The following is a 20,940-nucleotide window of genomic DNA, read 5'->3' on the forward strand; positions in this document are numbered from 1 at the left end:
TGGGTGCTTCTCTCCACAGGGCATACAAGACACAGGTTGTTGGCGGAAGCCCGCCAAATTTAACATATAAAGTTTTTTTATATGTTAAATATGGCGGGTTGCCGCCAATAACCTGTGTTTTGTATGCCCTGTGGAGAGAAGCACCCATGTTCCCCCTAAAATGCAAAGAAAACATTTGCTTGAGTTGTTGGACCGAGCGAACCTTGCACAGGCTCAGTTTTTGCATCACAGCCTCAAACACTTTCAGTTCAGATAGATTACACAGGCTCAGTTTTTGCATCACAGCCTCAAAACACTTTTACTTCAGACAGATTAAGAACACAAGCTCAGCTTATGCATCATAGACTCAACACTTTTAGTTCAGACAGATTAAGAACACAAGCTCAGCTTTCGCATCACAGCCTCAAACACTTTCAGTTCAGACAGATTAAGAACACAAAATCCGGAGTACACAACAAGAGTAATTTGCCACTAAACTTAAACAACCTTTAAAGCATGATGTACGAGTGTTTTAAGCACAAGAAACACATATGTAACCTCACAAGCTCAGCTTATGCATCATAGCCTTAACAGTTTCAGTTCAGACATATTAAGAACAAAGCTCAGCTTATGCATCATAGCCTCACAGGCTCAGCTTATGCATCATAGCCTCACAGGATCAGCTTAATACAAAAATTAAAGTAAGATAAATAAGTTCGTTTACAGACAAATGGTTACAAACAAATCAATCGAGTCGTTAATCAAACGATTAAACGCATAAACAAAACAATAAATATGAATTTGTACATTCTGATACATATCTACTTAGAGGTGGCAGTTTTTTTATTTTTTTATTAACCATGCCGCTGCGCTCGTTGCGGCTGCCCTCACCGCGCCGCTGCGGCTGCACTTGTTGCGCTCGCATGCTCACTGCACCGATCAAATTTTAGTAAAGTACACGGATGGTAAGCCAGAGACAACTGAGGTGATGGCACCAAGCAAGAATGACACAGTGCTGAACACTGCTGTTCCCTTTTACCCTGCATATACCAAACAAACTTGCGATTAGTTTATGCACAGCTATTCATAATCATTTTATCATGAAATAAGGATACCTGAACAAATGTCTCGCTCGACCAATAGTTTCCCTTGACGCATTATGCAAGGTTCGCTTGGTCCAACAACTGAAGCAAATGTTTTCTATGTTTTTTAGGGGGAAGATGGGTGCATCTCTCCACAGGGCATACAAGACACAGGTCATTGGCGGAAGCCCGCCAAATTTAACATATAAAGTTTTTTTATATGTTAAATATGGCGAGCTGCCGCCAATAACCTGTGTCTTGTATGCCCTGTGGAGAGATGCACCCATGTTCCCCCTAAAATGCAAAGAAAACATTTGCTTGAGTTGTTGGATAGATTACACAGGCTCAGTTTTTGCATCACAGCCTCAAAACACTTTCAGTTCAGATAGATTACACAGGCTCAGTTTTTGCATCACAGCCTCAAAACACTTTTAGTTCATACAGATTAATACTTTTACAACTGGAAGACTCAGACATGTAATTGAGAGATGAACACAACTACGGGTAAAGCCATGGCTGCAACACACGGTTGCAAAGTGAGAACTATGCAACCTGGATATTGCCCCGCCAAGATGCTACTCGGATCTCCTATGTACCCTCAAAATACAATCATCACAGTCTATTGTGTTATGTAACCCCGCTTTAAAGCATGATGTACAAGAGTAATTTTCCACTAAACTTAAACAACCTTTAAAGCATGATGTACAGCTGTTTTAAGCACAAGAAACACATATGTAACCTCACAGGCTCAGCTTATGCATCATAGCCTTAACAGTTTCAGTTCAGACATATTAAGAACACAAGCTCAGCTTATGCATCATAGAGTCGACAGGCTCAGCTTATGCATCATAGAGTCGACAGGCTCAGCTTATGCATCATAGCCTCACAGTTGAGTGTAGTTGAGTGTTAGTTCAACTGAGATAAACTTACAATTTGAAAGTTTAATTCGTCTCAGTTGAGTGTAGTTGAGTGTTTGTAGAGTGTTGATACATCTGAAGTATTTATAGAGACTGAAGCAAGCATGTGGTCTTTCACACAGTGTTTATAGAGACTGCAGCAAGCAAGCAAGCTGTCTTAAGTGTTTGACCATAAAAAAAAGATCAATATCAGTCAGTAAATCAAATCTGAGAGTTCATAATGCCCACCTAACTGAGCATGCTATTGATTCAATATGTTAAGCAATATAAGAATTCATAATGGCGACTCTTGTATGTATTTCGCAAAAAAAAAGTATACCCACCGTAACACCAACATATGTATCTATCTATACTTCTATACTACTTTATAAAGCATATAGGAAGGATAGAATGGTCTTTTGCCACTTTACAACTCTTTAAAGCCCATTGTACAAACCTCTTAAGCACAAGTGTTGAAAACTTGTTTTCAACACCTGATGATACCACGCGGATCTTAGCGGATCTACTTGACCCGGTTTTTGTTTGATGGATCCAATATATTCGTATTATCACAGTTTACAACCACAATTTCATCCGCCGCTCCACATTTCAGTTTTTAGTTTATCTCCAGTGGTAAGTAGTAAAAAAACAAAAAGGACAAAAGTCAAAGAAAAGCTACTGACATGACTTGCTTTTTGAATTGGCTTTGGATTATAAGTTGAAGTTGGATTCTAACTAAACACACTTCACATCCAATACAAATATAACACACATAAGAAACCAAAACAGACCATCATGCTTCATGGTTAAAATAGAATAACAAAGTTAGTTTCTTTAAATACAAAAAAGACCATTATAAAGCACACAAACTATATAGCTTTTAACCTAGATTCTTATTTCAAAATTCGAAACAACAGTAAAACAAAGCCAGTTGAATTTTTATAATATTTCAAATCTGCATAATCAAAACATAAAAACACATATAACTAATTATATCTCCACACACAAAATCTTTAATTTTTCCCCTAAATCCCCTAAAGAATCAAGCTTAAAAATACAAATATAACACACATAAGAAACCAAAACAGACCATCATGCTTCATGGTTAAAATAGAATAACAAAGTTAGTTTCTTTAAATACAAAAAAGACCATTATAAAGCACACAAATTATATAGACTACCAAAGTAATTGGATCAAACCAATCCTAAAAAAACAAAGTAACAGCAAACAGGTCAAACACTTACAAACGGGTCGATCCAATTCCGACTATGTTTATATCTAACGGGTCAAACAATAAATTAGCTAAAAAAATGTGGCAAGCAAGTCAAATAGGTCGACAGCCGTGCAAAGTGTACTTTTAGTACATAAAATTTTTGAATCAGTTTATTCAAAGTAGTATATTATAATAATGATACAAAATCTGTGCTTATATTGGACACCCTAATTATTTATCAAAACCATTCGAAACGTGTTTTGGGTCGACCTGCCCGTAGTTTTGGCCCGTTACACAGCCCGCCTAACCGGCCAAGCACCTAGCATGAAGCAATGAGAAAAAGAGCAAAAATCATACCTACTCCCATTGATGTGGGAAAGTTGTTCACCACAAGCAACTTGAAAAGATAGATTGAAATTACTACCTGCAGGAGAAGGGGCAAGAAACAAAAAGCTCATGAACAAATAAATACGTTATACGATGACAACAGGAAAGATGCATTAAATATTAAGTAAATAAAATCGGTAAATACCTTAAAAAACAAACTCCAGTCGCTTCCTTCTGCCAAGATTCTAGCTACATTACCTACTTCATTCCTTATTCAATTGAGCCGCACCATGTTCGACGGTTGAAGCGTGTTAAGCAAACTTCAACCTACAAACCGTAGAGCTGCACAATAAGAGTATCACAATTAGTATAATTCATTGAAAATTAAAAACTGAAAACAAATTATGTGTTTGAACTTTAAACAAAGAGATGGGGTCTCACTTGACTGTCAATGTAGCACCGTATATCCTTCCATAGTCCTGTTGTTTTAAACTTCTCCTGAAATGATGTCGAAATTCCCATTTAATACAAAATTCAATGATTTTTAAAACCTTTAAACGTCAAAAACAAAATCAATTACCCCTAAACCATGTGGGGAATCAGATCGAGATGGCTAGTAGTCGAATCAGCAATTGGATCAAACCAATCCTAAAAAAACAAAGTAACAGCAAAACTACTTTTAATTAGAGAGATTCAAATTTAAATCATATTAAGCGATGACTATTTGGTATGTGCATGCACTCACCATAACTCCCATGTTGAGGCTGTCCGCCAGCCGATTCCTGTATGGTTCCTTCGCCGGTGAGCTTGCAATCGGATTCTCCTTACAAACAAAACCATAATTCAGTAACCGATTAGATCAAACAAAAAGCCCTAATTATGAAACAGAAATTACGTTTTCGTATAATTCATTGAAAATTAAAAACTGAAAACAAATTATGTGTTTGAACTTTAAACAAAGAGATGGGGTCTTACTTGACTGTCAATGTAGCACCGTATATCCTTCCATAGTCCTGTTGTTTTAAACTTCTCCTGAAATGATGTCGAAATTCCCATTTAATACAAAATTCAATGATTTTTAAAACCTTTAAACGTCAAAAACAAAATCAATTACCCCTAAACCATGTGGGGAATCAGATCGAGATGGCTAGTAGTCGAATCAGCAATTGGATCAAACCAATCCTAAAAAAACAAAGTAACAGCAAAACTACTTTTAATTAGAGAGATTCAAATTTAAATCATATTAAGCGATGACTATTTGGTATGTGCATGCACTCACCATAACTCCCATGTTGAGGCTGTCCGCCAGCCGATTCCTGTATGGTTCCTTCGCCGGTGAGCTTGCAATCGGATTCTCCTTACAAACAAAACCATAATTCAGTAACCGATTAGATCAAACAAAAAGCCCTAATTATGAAACAGAAATTACGTTTTCGTATAATTCATTGAAAATTAAAAACTGAAAACAAATTATGTGTTTGAACTTTAAACAAAGAGATGGGGTCTCACTTGACTGTCAATGTAGCACCGTATATCCTTCCATAGTCCTGTTGTTTTAAACTTCTCCTGAAATGATGTCGAAATTCCCATTTAATACAAAATTCAATGATTTTTAAAACCTTTAAACGTCAAAAACAAAATCAATTACCCCTAAACCATGTGGGGAATCAGATCGAGATGGCTAGTAGTCGAATCAGCAATTGGATCAAACCAATCCTAAAAAAACAAAGTAACAGCAAAACTACTTTTAATTAGAGAGATTCAAATTTAAATCATATTAAGCGATGACTATTTGGTATGTGCATGCACTCACCATAACTCCCATGTTGAGGCTGTAATGATTTTGTTTTAAACTGTGATAATACGAATATATTGGATCCATCAAACAAAAACCGGGTCAAGTAGATCCGCTAAGATCCGCGTGGTATCATCAGGTGTTGAAAACAAGTTTTCAACACTTGTGCTTAAGAGGTTTGTACAATGGGCTTTAAAGAGTTGTAAAGTGGCAAAAGACCATTCTGTCCGCCAGCCGATTCCTGTATGCTTCCTTCGCCGGTGAGCTTGCAATCGGATTCTCCTTACAAACAAAACCATAATTCAGTAACCGATTAGATCAAACAAAAAGCCCTAATTATGAAACAGAAATTACGTTTTCTCTATAAATCTCACAGAACATTAAAATAATCACAAAACCAACACAGATCTAAAAGTATTATCACACATCTAAAAGTATTATCATAGATCTAAAAGAATTATCAAAGATTCACAGATCTAAAAGTATTTTCACAGATCTAAAAGTATTAAAACAGATCTAAAAGTATTATCACAGATCTGACAAAGCCCTAATGCAAGAAATTAAAATTGGTCCATTCACAGATCTGACAAAGCCCTAATTATCAAACAAAAAGCCCTAATGTTGATCCATTCACAGAACATTAAAATAATCACAAAACCAACACAGATCTAAAAGTATTATCACAGATCTAAAAGTATTATCACAGATCTAAAAGTATTATCACAAATCTAAAAGTATTAAAACAGATCTAAAAGTATTATCACAGATCTGACAAAGATTAAAAAAAACGTACAAAATAGGGTTAAAAACATGACCTGTTCCATGGATGAAAGGGGAGAAGACGGTGATGGCAAAGACAGGTTCCATGGATGAGCGGTGGAGGTGCGGTGGAGGTGCGGTGGAGGTGCGGTGGAGGTGCTTCAGTTATGCGGTGGAGGTGCTTCAGTTATGCGGTGGAGGATCTAGGGTTTAGAAAGTGAAAGAAATGTGGAGCGGCGGATGAAATTGTGGTTGTAAACTGTGATAATACGAATATATTGGATCCATCAAACAAAAACCGGGTCAAGTAGATCCGCTAAGATCCGCGTGGTATCATCAGGTGTTGAAAACAAGTTTTCAACACTTGTGCTTAAGAGGTTTGTACAATGGGCTTTAAAGAGTTGTAAAGTGGCAAAAGACCATTCTATCCTTCCTATATGCTTTATAAAGTAGTATAGATATATATATATATATATAAACTATTCAAGTTTTTATTTCAAAAATGATTTCCAATCTGGGTTTAATTAAACAAATGTTTTTGGAGTTAAGAAGCATAGCTACGAGATTTTATAAATTATAATCAACTTGATTTGAGTTGGTTAATTATGTCGCAATGCTATACTTTTCAAAATAAGGTTTTTAAATAAGCATTGCAACATGTAAAAAAGCCATGAATCTGACACTCACATAAAACCTATGTACTCGCCGGCATTTTTATGCTGATGTATTTTCACATGTGTTTCAGGTACAATAGTTGATGATATTTGACGATGATATTGGTGTATGCTCACATAGGAATGGACGAGGCCTTAGTGACTTAATAACAACGAAAGACTATTTGTTTATGTCTTCTTTCAATTTCTAATGTAATGTAATACATTTGATTTAATAAAACGAAACTATTTATTCCACGGTTGTGAAACAATGATTCTGTTACAACACTCCCCGACGTTTCCGCCACGTTTTGTTGTTTTACGTGGTCGGGGTGTGACATTCATATGTACAAAATGATTTCAAGGTTTGAACGATGATTTCAAAAACGATTAAGATGGTTTATACTAAACTAAAAACGATTTCAATAAAGTGAACAAGACTTGTTGGTTGTAGTTACATAACGAATGACATTCATTAGCTTTGGCCGAGCCGACCAGTATTAGGTTATGGTACCATAGAATTTGACAAATCCTGTTATCAGACTACACCCATGGTTATGTGTGGGGGGTTATGTAGGTAACGACCGAATCTGTGATTGTTAACTTACCCTTTGGTGGTTTGTTAATACGAGAAACAAGGTAGATGAGTCACGAAGGTTTGAATGTTGTTAGCGAGACGACCAAAAGTAGTTTCACAATTAAAACGAATACGATTTTGGGACGAGTTAAATGATTTGAGACGACTTAAACGAGATAAACGATTTGGATAAACGATTCGTTTTGGGTAGTGATTAGATAATGGGACGGGTGTAGCATGATATAAGCATGGTAGATACGCCGCTGGTACATCTTATATATTAGTGCTTCTATCATACTACATTGCGTGTCATTATTTATTCCACTTGGGAAACGATTTTGGAACGATGTCACACAACGAGGTTTTGGAAACGATATAAACCATACGAGTTTTATTAACGAGTTTTTACGAAACAATTTATGACTTGATTTACTAAAACAAATGTTTTTGGGTTAAGAATCATGGCTACGAGATTTTATAAACTATAACCAATTCGGTTTGAGTTGGTTAATTATGTTGCAATACACTTTTCCAAACGAGGTTTGTACTTTTGACTCTTATAGTCTAACGAGGTACTGCAACATATAAACGAGCCATGAATCCGATACTCTCACAAAACCTATGTACTCGCCAGCATTTCTTTGTTGACTTTATTTTTACATATGTTTCAGGTGGTATTGCTTGATGTTGCTTGCTAGGAAGCTTGTGTCACATAGGACCTGGACGAGGCCTTAGTGACTTAAACACAGTTATAAACAATGTGTAGTTTGTTTGTTTGTTTTGGTTTAAAGACAATGTACATTACATAATAATTCAATAAAACGAAACTTTTAACTACCATTGTTGTGAAACGATGATTCTGTTACAACACTCCTCGACGTTTCCGCCACGGTTTGTTGTTTTAACGTGGTCGGGGTGTGACAGAAGAGTTGGTATCAGAGCCAATGGTTATAGGGAATTAGGTTATTAGCATTGCTTTGACCTAGACTTTAACTTTCTAGGACCCTAACACACGTTTACTTGTATTTATATTTTTAAAACAATACCGTCACCTATCCTTAGGTGATAAGTATAACGAGAACACAATAACAAATCCACTTCGAAAATTAATCATCTATCCTTGGATGATTGATTACTAGGTTTTGAACCCTTTGTTATATGATTTTGAACCCTTTGTTATAAGGTTTTGAACCCTCTTAGTTTTCAAAATCTTGTCAAAGTTTGGGTCTAAATAATGTGAACACATGCAAACTGGAAGAGTGAATGCCTGTACCCTGAGTTTTCTGTCTAAGGCTAGAGTGTTCGTACAAATCCGCAGTATCGGACCAGTCACTCTTACCTGGGAACTCTTGGGGTGAGTGTTCACTTATAGGCGGGCATATCTTCGCGATACATTATATTGACTCATTTACTTTGATTAGTCACCGCGTGTCATTTGTTTGTTCGAGGTAACAAACGAATAATCACCTTCCTTGTGTTTTGTCGATGTTTTCAATGCCTCTTTTGTTTTTCCAATTATCGACCTCACTCGTTTCTCATGTTTCCTTGTTAGACAATGCCTCCTCGACGTGATGCTCAAACATTTACTGCTGAGGAAGTCGCAGCCCTTGTCTCTCAGCAAATGGCTGCTGTGCTTCCAGGCATTGTGACCCAAATCCACGAATTATATAACAACAATAATAACAACAATAATGCACCATGTAATTTCAAGAATTTCAATTCTACGAAGCCGCTTAAGTTTTCTGGGTCGCAAGGAGCAACTGCGCTCCTGCAGTGGTTTGAGAGTATCGAGAGCACATTCAGACATGTGCAGTGTCCGAATGTGCGCGAGTTTGAGTTTGCATCTAGTGTGTTCGAGAAGCGAGCTCTTACATGGTGGAACAGAGTGATGCGTGATAGGGGTGCCGAAGTGGCATTAGCACAAACTTGGGAAGAGCTCCGAGCCCTCATGATGAGAGAGTTTTGTCCCCGTCACCAGATTCGAGCTTTGGAACGAGAATTCGATGATTTGAAACAAGACGGGGGAGAACACCGTGCTTATACGGATCGATTTGAGGAGCTCAGTTTGTTATGCCCCACTATGGTTACCCCACTGGAGAAAGCAATCGAGAGGTATATCGATGGTTTACCCGATTCCATTCAGGACATTGTGACTGGCGTTAATCCTACTACCGTCCGTCACGCGATCGAGTTGTCTGCTACCATGACTAAGTCTCAAGTCAGGAAGGGTAAACTTACCCGCAAGGGTGATAAAAAGAAGTCAACTGATTCTGACAAGGAAAAGGGTAAGGGTAAGAAAGGTGAGTCGTCGAAGAAGTCTAGGAAGCGAAAGGGTGCTTAAAATTTTGCTGTCACCAATCAGAACCCTCAGAACCCACCGACTCAACCTCCTGCAAAGAAAGCGTATGCTGGTACCGCACCTCACTGTGCTCGATGTAATGGTCACCATGTTGCCCAACAGGCCTGTAAACAGTGTGCTACCTGTGGTAGACTTCGGCATTTGCCCAACATTTATCGTTTTAGTCAAAATCAGGCTGCTCAGGTTCCAGCACAAGCTCAAGGGAATGCTGCGAGATTCCCACCTGGTTCGTGTTTTAATTGCGGAGAAATGGGTCATTTTCGCAACAATTGCCCGAGATTGGTAAACACGAATGCGAATGCGAATGTCAATCCGAATGTCAACGCGAAAGTGAATCCCGCTCGTGGACGAGCATTCAATCTGAACTCGAATGAGGCGAGGGCAGACAACGAAGTTGTTAACGGTACGTTCCTTGTTAACAATCAACCAAGGGTTGAGTTTTTGTTCTAGGGTTTAAGGATTACGGGTTCTTCGTTTGATTGCTGATTGCGGATTCTTCTTGGTTGGTGAAAGATTTCCTTTGTCGGCCGGCTTGGATTTTCCTTGTGCGTAGATTGTTTCTTATTGAAGAAGATTTGTTGTGATCGGCTGTTTAGGGTTTCTTTAACGGCTGATTAGGTTTACGTGTGCATGTGAAAGAGTTTTTGCGGCTGCATTCATGGAGAGAAATCGCGACCCGGGGTTAGAGGATCTAGGGTTTCAATCCTTCTCTGAACATTTTGCATGGGGATGTTTTCATTCGTGCTAGTGATCCGAAAGTGGTGGGTATTCCGGAGCCTATAGGGAAGTCGTCCTTGTTTGGTAAGCCTATCAATATTGATGGCAACCCTATATTGCCCCGTCGTGGTAATACGAATGTGATCAATGTCATTGATGAGTTAGAAAAGATTACTGTTCCTGTTCATGCTGAGGGGAGTAACGTTGTAACACCCCAACCCGGAAGGGCTGGCATGTCACAATAACGGTAACATAACAAAAGTCATAATTCCATTTATTTATTTGATAAGGACACAACCATACGATCATTAAAGTTAAGACTAATATACAAGTGGAGACATTCATCTTATTTAACTAATATCTTCAGATTTATTCCTAGGCTTTATTCTTCTCTCTTTTCCCCTCCCAAAGTAGCCTGTGGACCTGTATATACAAAAAGTTTACGGAATGAGCCGAATGCTCAGTACGGAATTTTAGGCTCAAATACCAAATAAATGCTTCATACGAAATCTTATCCGGATGGAACTTTTAGGCGAAAATGATACGATGCAAGAACAAAATTTCATAATTATATCTTAAGGATGTACCCATGAGCAAACTTAAAACGTGACAATACACAGGTAGCTACTCCTGCATAATTATCACATGAGATGGCGAATTGGCATACCCGTTATCCACCTCCTTATACTTAAATCCTAGGATCGATCCATACGCCTCCTAATAGCCTTATGTACCACACTTGTACTTAAGAGACGCCGTGAACTGATCTCTCCGTCACGGATGGAGCACATGATGTTGATGCCACAACAACATGCTCGTGGGACACTCCACGAGAAGCGATACTCAGGGTATCAGAGTACAAATGGTCTTTTTCACATAACTTATAAAACTTATTTTCATAACAAAACGGAACATATATTGGAACATGCGATAATGAGTATAACAACATAATACTATCGCATGACATGAAAGTTAAATCAAATGTTTAGGATAGGAATCGAACGGACTGTCAAATGAATCGATAATCAAAGACGTGAGGAGTTTTTAACAGATATAGTAATTTAGTGGTTTTTGAATATGAAGCAATAAAGAGTGGGGTAAGGATCCGTACCTTAATAACTCCAAAGTGAAGCTACCTTATGCTAATGTTTTAGATTTATATGGGCAGAGTTTAGACTACTGATTAATCTTTTAACCTAATTTCACAATAATGCACACAAAACAGAGTTAGTGATCAATACAACGATTACGATAATTCCCCGAGATCAATTTGGACAATGAATGTCCAAGTGCAATACTTCGGCTCATTTATCAAAATGACAAACGATAAAGTACAGTACTTCGGCTCGTATATCGAATCATCGACAACGATAAAGTACACTGCTTCGGCTCAGTCATCGGATTACCGATGATAGATGAAGCATAACCCAAATATGGGCAGCACTTAGATATTCTTTGGGATATATTGATTCCGGACAATGAATCGTAATAGCGATCGAGTAATTACCCTGATTGCGGCAGCACCTCGATAATAGTGTATGTGTTAATTGAAGTAAAACGACGATAACTCTGTGTATATTGTGAGTTTTTCCGTCGATTTTGTGCCAGAAATCAAGTCCCAGACTCCTCTATTTATACCCGAATTTTGACACCGTCGCGTAGCGCGAGGGGTATCACTTGTAGGCGTCGCGCTACGCTATTGGTAATTTATGTTAGGCGAAATTTGTCCCTGTCGCGTAGCGCGAGGGGTAACCCCTATACGTGTCGCGCTACGCGAGTGGTCACCTATTTTCTATAGGTAGCTTCGTGTCTAAGTAGCTTAGCTGAGTTGATAAAATTGTAAAATTCAAAACGGCCAGCAAGTTATTTAGATAATCGTAACTAGGGTTTTGCCCCCCCTGAGTTTTAGGGGCCCTGATCCTGATTCCGATTGTTCTAAAAATTTTTAGGGTTCATGCTAATTTACTTGGGTGTCTCATTTAGGGTTTCCTTAATAAATAATTACTATTATTCTTTTTATTTCTATAAAAATGATTTTAAATTTATGGGCATTACAACTATTACCCCCTTAAAAGAAATTTCGTCCTCGAAATTTTGCAAATAAGAATATAACCTATCGTATAAGTAACAGAAACGAAACTTTCCTAGCAGAGTTACTAACTTATATAACCCGAATTTTCTAACTACACATGGGTATTTGAAATTCATAGCTAAGGTTATGACTATACTTGTCAATTACCTTATATATGTGCCTTAATGGTCCTTCTTACTAAGATATCTTACCGTATGAAAAGTTTAATAGAGATTTTCAGATACTTAGAGTGACTATTAGTACTGAAATTTCCTACATAGATATACTTAGTTATAGCTAAAATATCTTCTCATAAGGTAAAGCATAAATGACCGTAAACAGAAACAAATGAACATATATCAGATAGCAAGATTTACCGTTACTCGACTAAAATTCTATTGCGAGAATAGATTAGGGTATAGAGAACGAATTGATTCTTCGGATTCCCATGTTGCTTCGCGTTCAGAGTGATTTTTCCAAAGGATTTTAACGAACGGGATTACTTTCCTACGTAAAACCCTTTCTTGTCGATCTAAGATGGCTTCTGGTTCCTCTTCGTAGGACAAATCTTCGTGAATTGAAAGTAACGAATAACTAATGACATGGAGTGGATGATAATTATATCCTCTTAAAGAGGATATATGAAAAACGTTATGAACGTGAGAGAGTTGAGGCGGTAAAGCCAGTCGATATGACACTTCTCCAATTCTTTCAAGGATTTCAAATGGACCGATGAAACGGGGACTAAGTTTCCCTTTAATTCCAAATCTACGAACACCACGCCAAGGTGATACCTTTAAGAATACGTGGTCACCAATTTTAAATTCGAGGGGTCGTCTATCTTGATCTGCATAGCTCTTTTGTCTACTCTGAGCTTCTTTCAGTTTTTCTCGGGCTATAATGACTTTTTCATTTGTAATCTGAACTAATTCTGGCCCTTCAATAATCTTTTCTCCGACTTCATCCCAGCATATGGGTGCACGACATTTCCGACCGTACAAAAGCTCAAAGGGTGCCATGCCAATACTTGCTTGCCAACTGTTGTTGTAAGCGAACTCAACAAGACATAGATATTCATCCCAGTTTCCAGACCATTCAAGTGCACATGCTCGGAGCATGTCTTCCAAGGTCTGAATCGTACGTTCTGACTGCCCATCTGTTTGTGGATGGAAAGCCGTACTAAACTTTAGTCGTGTCCCCCAAGCTGCCTGAAAGCCTTTCCAAAATCGTGAGGTAAAACGTGGGTCTCTATCGGAAACAATGGAAGATGGTGTGCCATGGAGTCGAATAATTTCTTGAAGAAATATTTCGGATAACTTATTAACCGAAAATCCTTGCTGAATTGGTAGAAAATGTGCTGACTTTGATAATCTATCGACAACAACCCATACAGCATCATTCTTCTTGAATGTCTTAGGTAAGCCAGTAACAAAATCCATTGTGATTTCATCCCACTTCCATATGGGAATATCCAATGGCTGCAACAGACCGCTTGCTCGTTTGTGTTCAATTTTCACTTGTTGGCAAGTGAGGCATTTACTTACGTATCGAGCAACGTCTTCCTTCATGCCATTCCACCAGAAGTTCTGTCTTAAATCTCTATACATCTTGGTAGATCCTGGGTGAATTGAAAATGGTGAGCTGTGAGCTTCGGCTAACAATGACTCACGAAGGGTGGAGTCATCGGGTACACAAAGTCTTTTGCCACACCAAATCACCCCCTGATGGTCTATACTAAATTCAGATTGCTTACCCACCTCGAGATTTTGCACAATTGCCCAAAGTTCTCCATCTTGCTTTTGTGCATTTTTGATCCGCGATATGAGGTCGGGTTCAATCTGCATTCTAGCTAGATATCCATCAGATTTACTAAACTGGAGCCAAATGTTCATCCTTTCAAGATCCCTCCTAATATGAGGTTGAATTTGTAGGCAAGATATAGTCCCGGAATTCTTTCGGCTTAATGCGTCAGCTACAACATTGGCTTTGCCTGGATGGTATTGAATATTTGCGTCATAATCTTTTAAAAGTTCTAACCACCTTCTTTGCCTCATATTTAGCTCTTTCTGCGTAAATATATACTTGAGGCTCTTGTGGTCGGTAAAGATATCACATCTTTCACCATACAGATAGTGTCGCCAAATCTTAAGTGCAAAGACGACTGCGGCCAGTTCTAAATCATGTGTAGGATAGTTAACTTCATAAGGCTTCAACTGACGGGAGGCATAAGCGATAACCTTCCCATGTTGCATTAGCACACAACCTAATCCTTTCTTTGAGGCATCACTGTAGACTTGGTAACCTCCTGATCCAGAAGGGAGAGCGAGTATCGGAGAGGATACGAGTCGTTTCTTTAATTCTTCAAAGCTTTTCTCTTGTTCCTCATTCCAGGAGTACTTCACCCCTTTTCTTAGGAGTTTTGTGAGTGGTAAAGCAATTACCGAAAATTTTTCAACAAATCTTCGGTAATAGCTAGCAAGACCCAAGAAACTTCGTATTTCGGTAACAGAAGTGGGTCTTGGCCATTTTGTAATAGCTTCAACCTTTGTTGGGTCTACCATAATTCCCTCCGCTGATATGACATGACCTAGAAATGACACTTGGCTAAGCCAAAAGTCACATTTGGAAAACTTCGCGTACAACTTCTCATGCCGCAAGGTTCCAAGTACTATATGTAGATGTGCTTCATGCTCTTCGCGACTCTTAGAATATACCAGAATGTCATCGATAAAGACAATAACGAATTTGTCTAGGAATTGGTGAAATACGCGATTCATCAAATCCATAAAGACTGCGGGTGCATTAGTTAGCCCAAAGGGCATAACCAAAAATTCGTAATGACCATATCGAGTACGAAAAGCGGTCTTGGGAACATCATCATTCTTGACCTTTAGTTGATGGTACCCAGACCTCAGGTCGATTTTTGAGAAGAACTGAGCCCCCTGAAGTTGATCAAAGAGATCATCAATGCGAGGCAGAGGATACTGATTACGAATAGTAATCTTGTTCAGCTCTCGGTAGTCAATACATAAACGCATACTACCGTCTTTCTTCTTCACAAATAAGACCGGAGCACCCCAAGGTGAAACACTGGGTCTTATAAATCCTAAATCTAACAATTCTTGCAATTGTTCCTTCAACTCCTTCAGTTCCATCGGGGCCATACGGTATGGAGCTTTAGAAATAGGTTCGGCACCAGGGATCAAGTCGATGGTGAATTCTAACTGACGGTCGGGTGGTAATCCCGGAAGTTCATCCGGAAATACATCAGGATATTCACGGACAATGGAGTGGCTATCAATACTCTTAATACTAGCAGAAATATCCTTAATCGATGCTAGGAATCCAGCACAACCGTTTGATATGGATTTTCGAGCCTTAAGCGCAGAGATAATTTTAAGAGATTTATGAGCTTGAGTTCCCTGATATATAATATCAGGATGATGAAGATTACCGAAAATAACACGGCGAGAATGACAATCTATAGTTACCTGATGTCTAGACAACCAATCTATTCCTAGAATAACATCAAAGTCACACATATGTATTGGAAATAGGTCTGCCTTACACACAATAGATTCAATACGGATCGGACAATCCTTATATACGTAAGTGATTACGGACGAAGTTCCTATGGGAGTGGAAATGGTTAAAGTATGATCTAAGAGAGTTGGTCTTATCGGAAGATACTTAGTAAACGAGTGGGATACTAAAGAATGAGTCGCTCCTGTATCGAATAACACATAGATACTATGTTCACCAATCTGAAGGGTTCCAGATACAGTACCTGGAACATTAGCAGCGTCAGTAGCAGAAAGTGCGAAAACTCTTCCTCCAACATTGGGTTGATGATTCTTCTTAGTATCTTTCTTAGGACATTCCTTGATCATGTGTCCAGTTTGGCCACATTTAAAACATGCTCCTGTACTTCGGTGACATACGCCCTGATGTCTTTTACCACAAGTATTACATAGAGGATATGTAATCTGATTCGGGTTTACTTGTTGATTCAGTGGTTGGGCTCTAATAGGTTCTGCATACAACTGAATTTGGTTTTGAGCAGGCCTCGGGTTTTGAATTCTAGGTTGCCATGGACGTGCTTGATTTCCAAAGTTTGGATTTCCTTGCACTTTGCGAGCTTGATGTGGTGGTGTAGTGGATGATTGGCCGATTTCCTGCTTAAATTGGCCTTCCCTATTTCTCTTCTTATTATCCCCAGTTCGAGATAGGAATTCTTTCCTTTCGAATTCAAAAGTTTTGATTGCATCAGCAACTTCGGTGATATCCTTAAATTTTATGTACATGATCGACTTCCGAATTCGATCATTAACTGCCCACTTGCATTTTTCAGCCTGGACTTCTGCTGATCCTGCAACATCTCCTACAATACTAGCCAATCTTGAAAATCGAGTAATGAACTCAGAGGCTGGTTCATCATTCCCCTGTCGAATCACTGCATACTCCCTGATATAAGCTTCTTTATCAGCGGTCGAAAAATACTTGTCGTAAAAGATATTACGAAAGTCGACCCATGAAAGATTAGCGTCAAAATCATCCCCTCCTTTGACTTGCTTATATCCTTCCCACCAAGTTTGTGCGTCATCTTCAAATTTGTAGGTAGCCAGTCTAACTTTGTATTGCTCCGGAACTCCAAGAACTCCGAAGATCTTTTCAATGTGAGCTATCCAGTTTCTTGCTTCGACTGGATTAGTAGCGTGACTAAAGGATTTCGGTTTTTGTTTTTGAAATTTACTAATCCATATGTCTATAGTATAAGTAATATTGTTCGTGGTATTCTCACGGGTTTGACCACCAAGGATTGGATTAGTGTTAGTGTGTTCTGGATGACGAGTTTGTTGAATAACGGCCTCAGCTGTTTGGGCAACAAGGTTTGGAAGCAACCCAGCAACAGCCTGGTTGATAGCATTAACTATGTTTGGATCAACTGGAGTCTCATTCGAAGAAGTGTTGTTACGTTCATGGTTAGTACGAGTATTCCTACGTGGCGGACGACGAGGAGGCATCTATAAGAATAGACATAGGAGTTAAATCAAATAAGAGATCAAGTTGAATCCTATCATAGATATCTACCCATTCCTCACAGGTCTTAATTACTATCTTCAAGTTTTCTACAGGAAAGAACCTTTGCTCTGATACCATAGCTGTAACACCCCAACCCGGAAGGGCTGGCATGTCACAATAACGGTAACATAACAAAAGTCATAATTCCATTTATTTATTTGATAAGGACACAACCATACGATCATTAAAGTTAAGACTAATATACAAGTGGAGACATTCATCTTATTTAACTAATATCTTCAGATTTATTCCTAGGCTTTATTCTTCTCTCTTTTCCCCTCCCAAAGTAGCCTGTGGACCTGTATATACAAAAAGTTTACGGAATGAGCCGAATGCTCAGTACGGAATTTTAGGCTCAAATACCAAATAAATGCTTCATACGAAATCTTATCCGGATGGAACTTTTAGGCGAAAATGATACGATGCAAGAACAAAATTTCATAATTATATCTTACGGATGTACCCATGAGCAAACTTAAAACGTGACAATACACAGGTAGCTACTCCTGCATAATTATCACATGAGATGGCGAATTGGCATACCCGTTATCCACCTCCTTATACTTAAATCCTAGGATCGATCCATACGCCTCCTAATAGCCTTATGTACCACACTTGTACTTAAGAGACGCCGTGAACTGATCTCTCCGTCACGGATGGAGCACATGATGTTGATGCCACAACAACATGCTCGTGGGACACTCCACGAGAAGCGATACTCAGGGTATCAGAGTACAAATGGTCTTTTTCACATAACTTATAAAACTTATTTTCATAACAAAACGGAACATATATTGGAACATGCGATAATGAGTATAACAACATAATACTATCGCATGACATGAAAGTTAAATCAAATGTTTAGGATAGGAATCGAACGGACTGTCAAATGAATCGATAATCAAAGACGTGAGGAGTTTTTAACAGATATAGTAATTTAGTGGTTTTTGAATATGAAGCAATAAAGAGTGGGGTAAGGATCCGTACCTTAATAACTCCAAAGTGAAGCTACCTTATGCTAATGTTTTAGATTTATATGGGCAGAGTTTAGACTACTGATTAATCTTTTAACCTAATTTCACAATAATGCACACAAAACAGAGTTAGTGATCAATACAACGATTACGATAATTCCCCGAGATCAATTTGGACAATGAATGTCCAAGTGCAATACTTCGGCTCATTTATCAAAATGACAAACGATAAAGTACAGTACTTCGGCTCGTATATCGAATCATCGACAACGATAAAGTACACTGCTTCGGCTCAGTCATCGGATTACCGATGATAGATGAAGCATAACCCAAATATGGGCAGCACTTAGATATTCTTTGGGATATATTGATTCCGGACAATGAATCGTAATAGCGATCGAGTAATTACCCTGATTGCGGCAGCACCTCGATAATAGTGTATGTGTTAATTGAAGTAAAACGACGATAACTCTGTGTATATTGTGAGTTTTTCCGTCGATTTTGTGCCAGAAATCAAGTCCCAGACTCCTCTATTTATACCCGAATTTTGACACCGTCGCGTAGCGCGAGGGGTATCACTTGTAGGCGTCGCGCTACGCTATTGGTAATTTATGTTAGGCGAAATTTGTCCCTGTCGCGTAGCGCGAGGGGTAACCCCTATACGTGTCGCGCTACGCGAGTGGTCACCTATTTTCTATAGGTAGCTTCGTGTCTAAGTAGCTTAGCTGAGTTGATAAAATTGTAAAATTCAAAACGGCCAGCAAGTTATTTAGATAATCGTAACTAGGGTTTTGCCCCCCCTGAGTTTTAGGGGCCCTGATCCTGATTCCGATTGTTCTAAAAATTTTTAGGGTTCATGCTAATTTACTTGGGTGTCTCATTTAGGGTTTCCTTAATAAATAATTACTATTATTCTTTTTATTTCTATAAAAATGATTTTAAATTTATGGGCATTACAAACGTGGACCGTAGGGAAGATACGAATATCTTTAGGTCAAGTCTTAACTCGTATGCGGACAAGGTCAAGAATAATGTTCACACCAAGAGGGAAGTTAACTTCAGGTGGATGGAAGCGACTGAAACATGTCAAGATGCGGATGTAGTCATTCCTCGTGAGGTAACTCGGAAAGTTCAGGATAAGTTTGAAAATGTTTTGTATGGTTATTTTTTGGGTAATCGTCTTCCTTTTCCGGTAGTGGAATACTACGCTAAGAATGTTTGGTCTAGGCATGGGTTTTCTAAACTTATGATGAATTCGGAAGGATTTTTTTTCTTTAAGTTTGACACTAAGGAGGGTATGTCTAAAGTGTTAGAAAATGGGCCGTGGTTGATTCGGAAAATGCCTTTGTTCTTGAATGTTTGGACTCCTTCGGTCAGCCTTAGAAAAGAGGGTATTAAGACAGTTCCAGTTTGGGTTAAGTTGCATAATGTTCCCCTTGCGGTGTATACGGATGACGGGTTGAGCTTGTTAGCGTCTAAATTAGGGTCCCCCAAGCGGCTTGATGGTTATACTGCTGATATGTGTTCAGATCACTGGGGTCGGAGTAGTTTTGCCAGGGCTTTAATTGAAATCAACGCGGATTCTGATATTAAAGAGTGTGTCACTGTTGCTATTCCTAAGCTTGATGAGGAGGGATATGTTACTGAAAGAATCAAAGTAGAATATGAATGGAAGCCTCAACGATGTTCGGGTTGTTGTGTTTTTGGTCACAATGATCAGTCATGTCCTAAAAATGTGAACAATAAGAAAGATAAGCAAGTTGTGGTGGATGAGGATGGCTTTGTTACTGACAAAAGGAAAACGGCTAGAGTAGGAGTGATGCCGAAGAATCAGAAACAAAAGTTCATTTATAAACCAAAGGTAGCTAATGTGGGTGCCAGTTCTTCGGGTACTAAACATGATAAACCTAACAATGCTAACCGAGGTAGTGTGGAGATCAGGAACTCGTTTGAAGCTCTTAATAGTATGGAGGGGGATGCTCGTGTGGTTGACATTGAGAAACATTATGATTCGGGTCCTCAGGCAAATGTTGGTAATAAAAATGGCTCTTTTCAGGAAGAGGAAGTTGTTGACAGAGTTCAAACGGAAATGGCTAGCTTTATGTCGAGCAAATCTGTGGGGAAAAACGCTGAGGGGGCAAGCACTCCCGGTTTAACGGGTTTAAATGGGTAGTATAGCTGCATGGAACATTAGGGGTTTGAATCGTCCCCTGAAACAAAACGAGGTGCGGGTTCTTATTTCTGAAAATCAGCTTAGTGTTTGTGCGGTTTTGGAATCTCATGTCCATGTGAATAATTTAGACAGAATTTGTAACAAAGTTTTTCGTTCTTGGAGTTGGACGTCTAATGGGGGTTTGTGTGCTAGAGGTACTCGTATAATTCTTGGATGGAATGCGGATGACGTGGACTTAATGGTTCTTTCACAATCGGACCAAGTTATCCACACTCAGATCCA

The 20,940-nt window shown here is 38.7% G+C and overlaps 4 long non-coding RNA genes across 4 annotated transcripts; all 4 read right to left on the reverse strand.

The window, feature by feature from the left end:
* Nucleotides 1-730: 730 nt before the first annotated feature.
* On the reverse strand, nucleotides 731-1,228 carry LOC118482750. The gene is made up of 2 exons (XR_004868769.1): nucleotides 1,095-1,228; nucleotides 731-1,019 (listed from the first exon to the last, which is right to left on the reverse strand). It is a non-coding gene; the product is annotated as an uncharacterized LOC118482750 (long non-coding RNA).
* Nucleotides 1,229-3,790: 2,562 nt separating this feature from the next.
* LOC110935222 lies at nucleotides 3,791-4,393 on the reverse strand. Its single transcript, XR_002588970.2, has 4 exons — nucleotides 4,244-4,393; nucleotides 4,079-4,146; nucleotides 3,940-3,996; nucleotides 3,791-3,840 (listed from the first exon to the last, which is right to left on the reverse strand). It is a non-coding gene; the product is annotated as an uncharacterized LOC110935222 (long non-coding RNA).
* Nucleotides 4,394-4,467: 74 nt separating this feature from the next.
* On the reverse strand, nucleotides 4,468-4,927 carry LOC110935232. Its single transcript, XR_002588975.2, has 3 exons — nucleotides 4,778-4,927; nucleotides 4,613-4,680; nucleotides 4,468-4,530 (listed from the first exon to the last, which is right to left on the reverse strand). It is a non-coding gene; the product is annotated as an uncharacterized LOC110935232 (long non-coding RNA).
* A 78-nt stretch (nucleotides 4,928-5,005) lies between these two features.
* On the reverse strand, nucleotides 5,006-5,335 carry LOC110935241. The gene is made up of 3 exons (XR_002588981.2): nucleotides 5,312-5,335; nucleotides 5,147-5,214; nucleotides 5,006-5,064 (listed from the first exon to the last, which is right to left on the reverse strand). It is a non-coding gene; the product is annotated as an uncharacterized LOC110935241 (long non-coding RNA).
* Between the last annotated feature and the right edge of the window lie 15,605 nt (nucleotides 5,336-20,940).

The sequence above is a fragment of the Helianthus annuus genome, chromosome 1 (assembly GCF_002127325.2).
Source record: "Helianthus annuus cultivar XRQ/B chromosome 1, HanXRQr2.0-SUNRISE, whole genome shotgun sequence".
NCBI classification, from domain to species: Eukaryota; Viridiplantae; Streptophyta; class Magnoliopsida; order Asterales; family Asteraceae; genus Helianthus; species Helianthus annuus.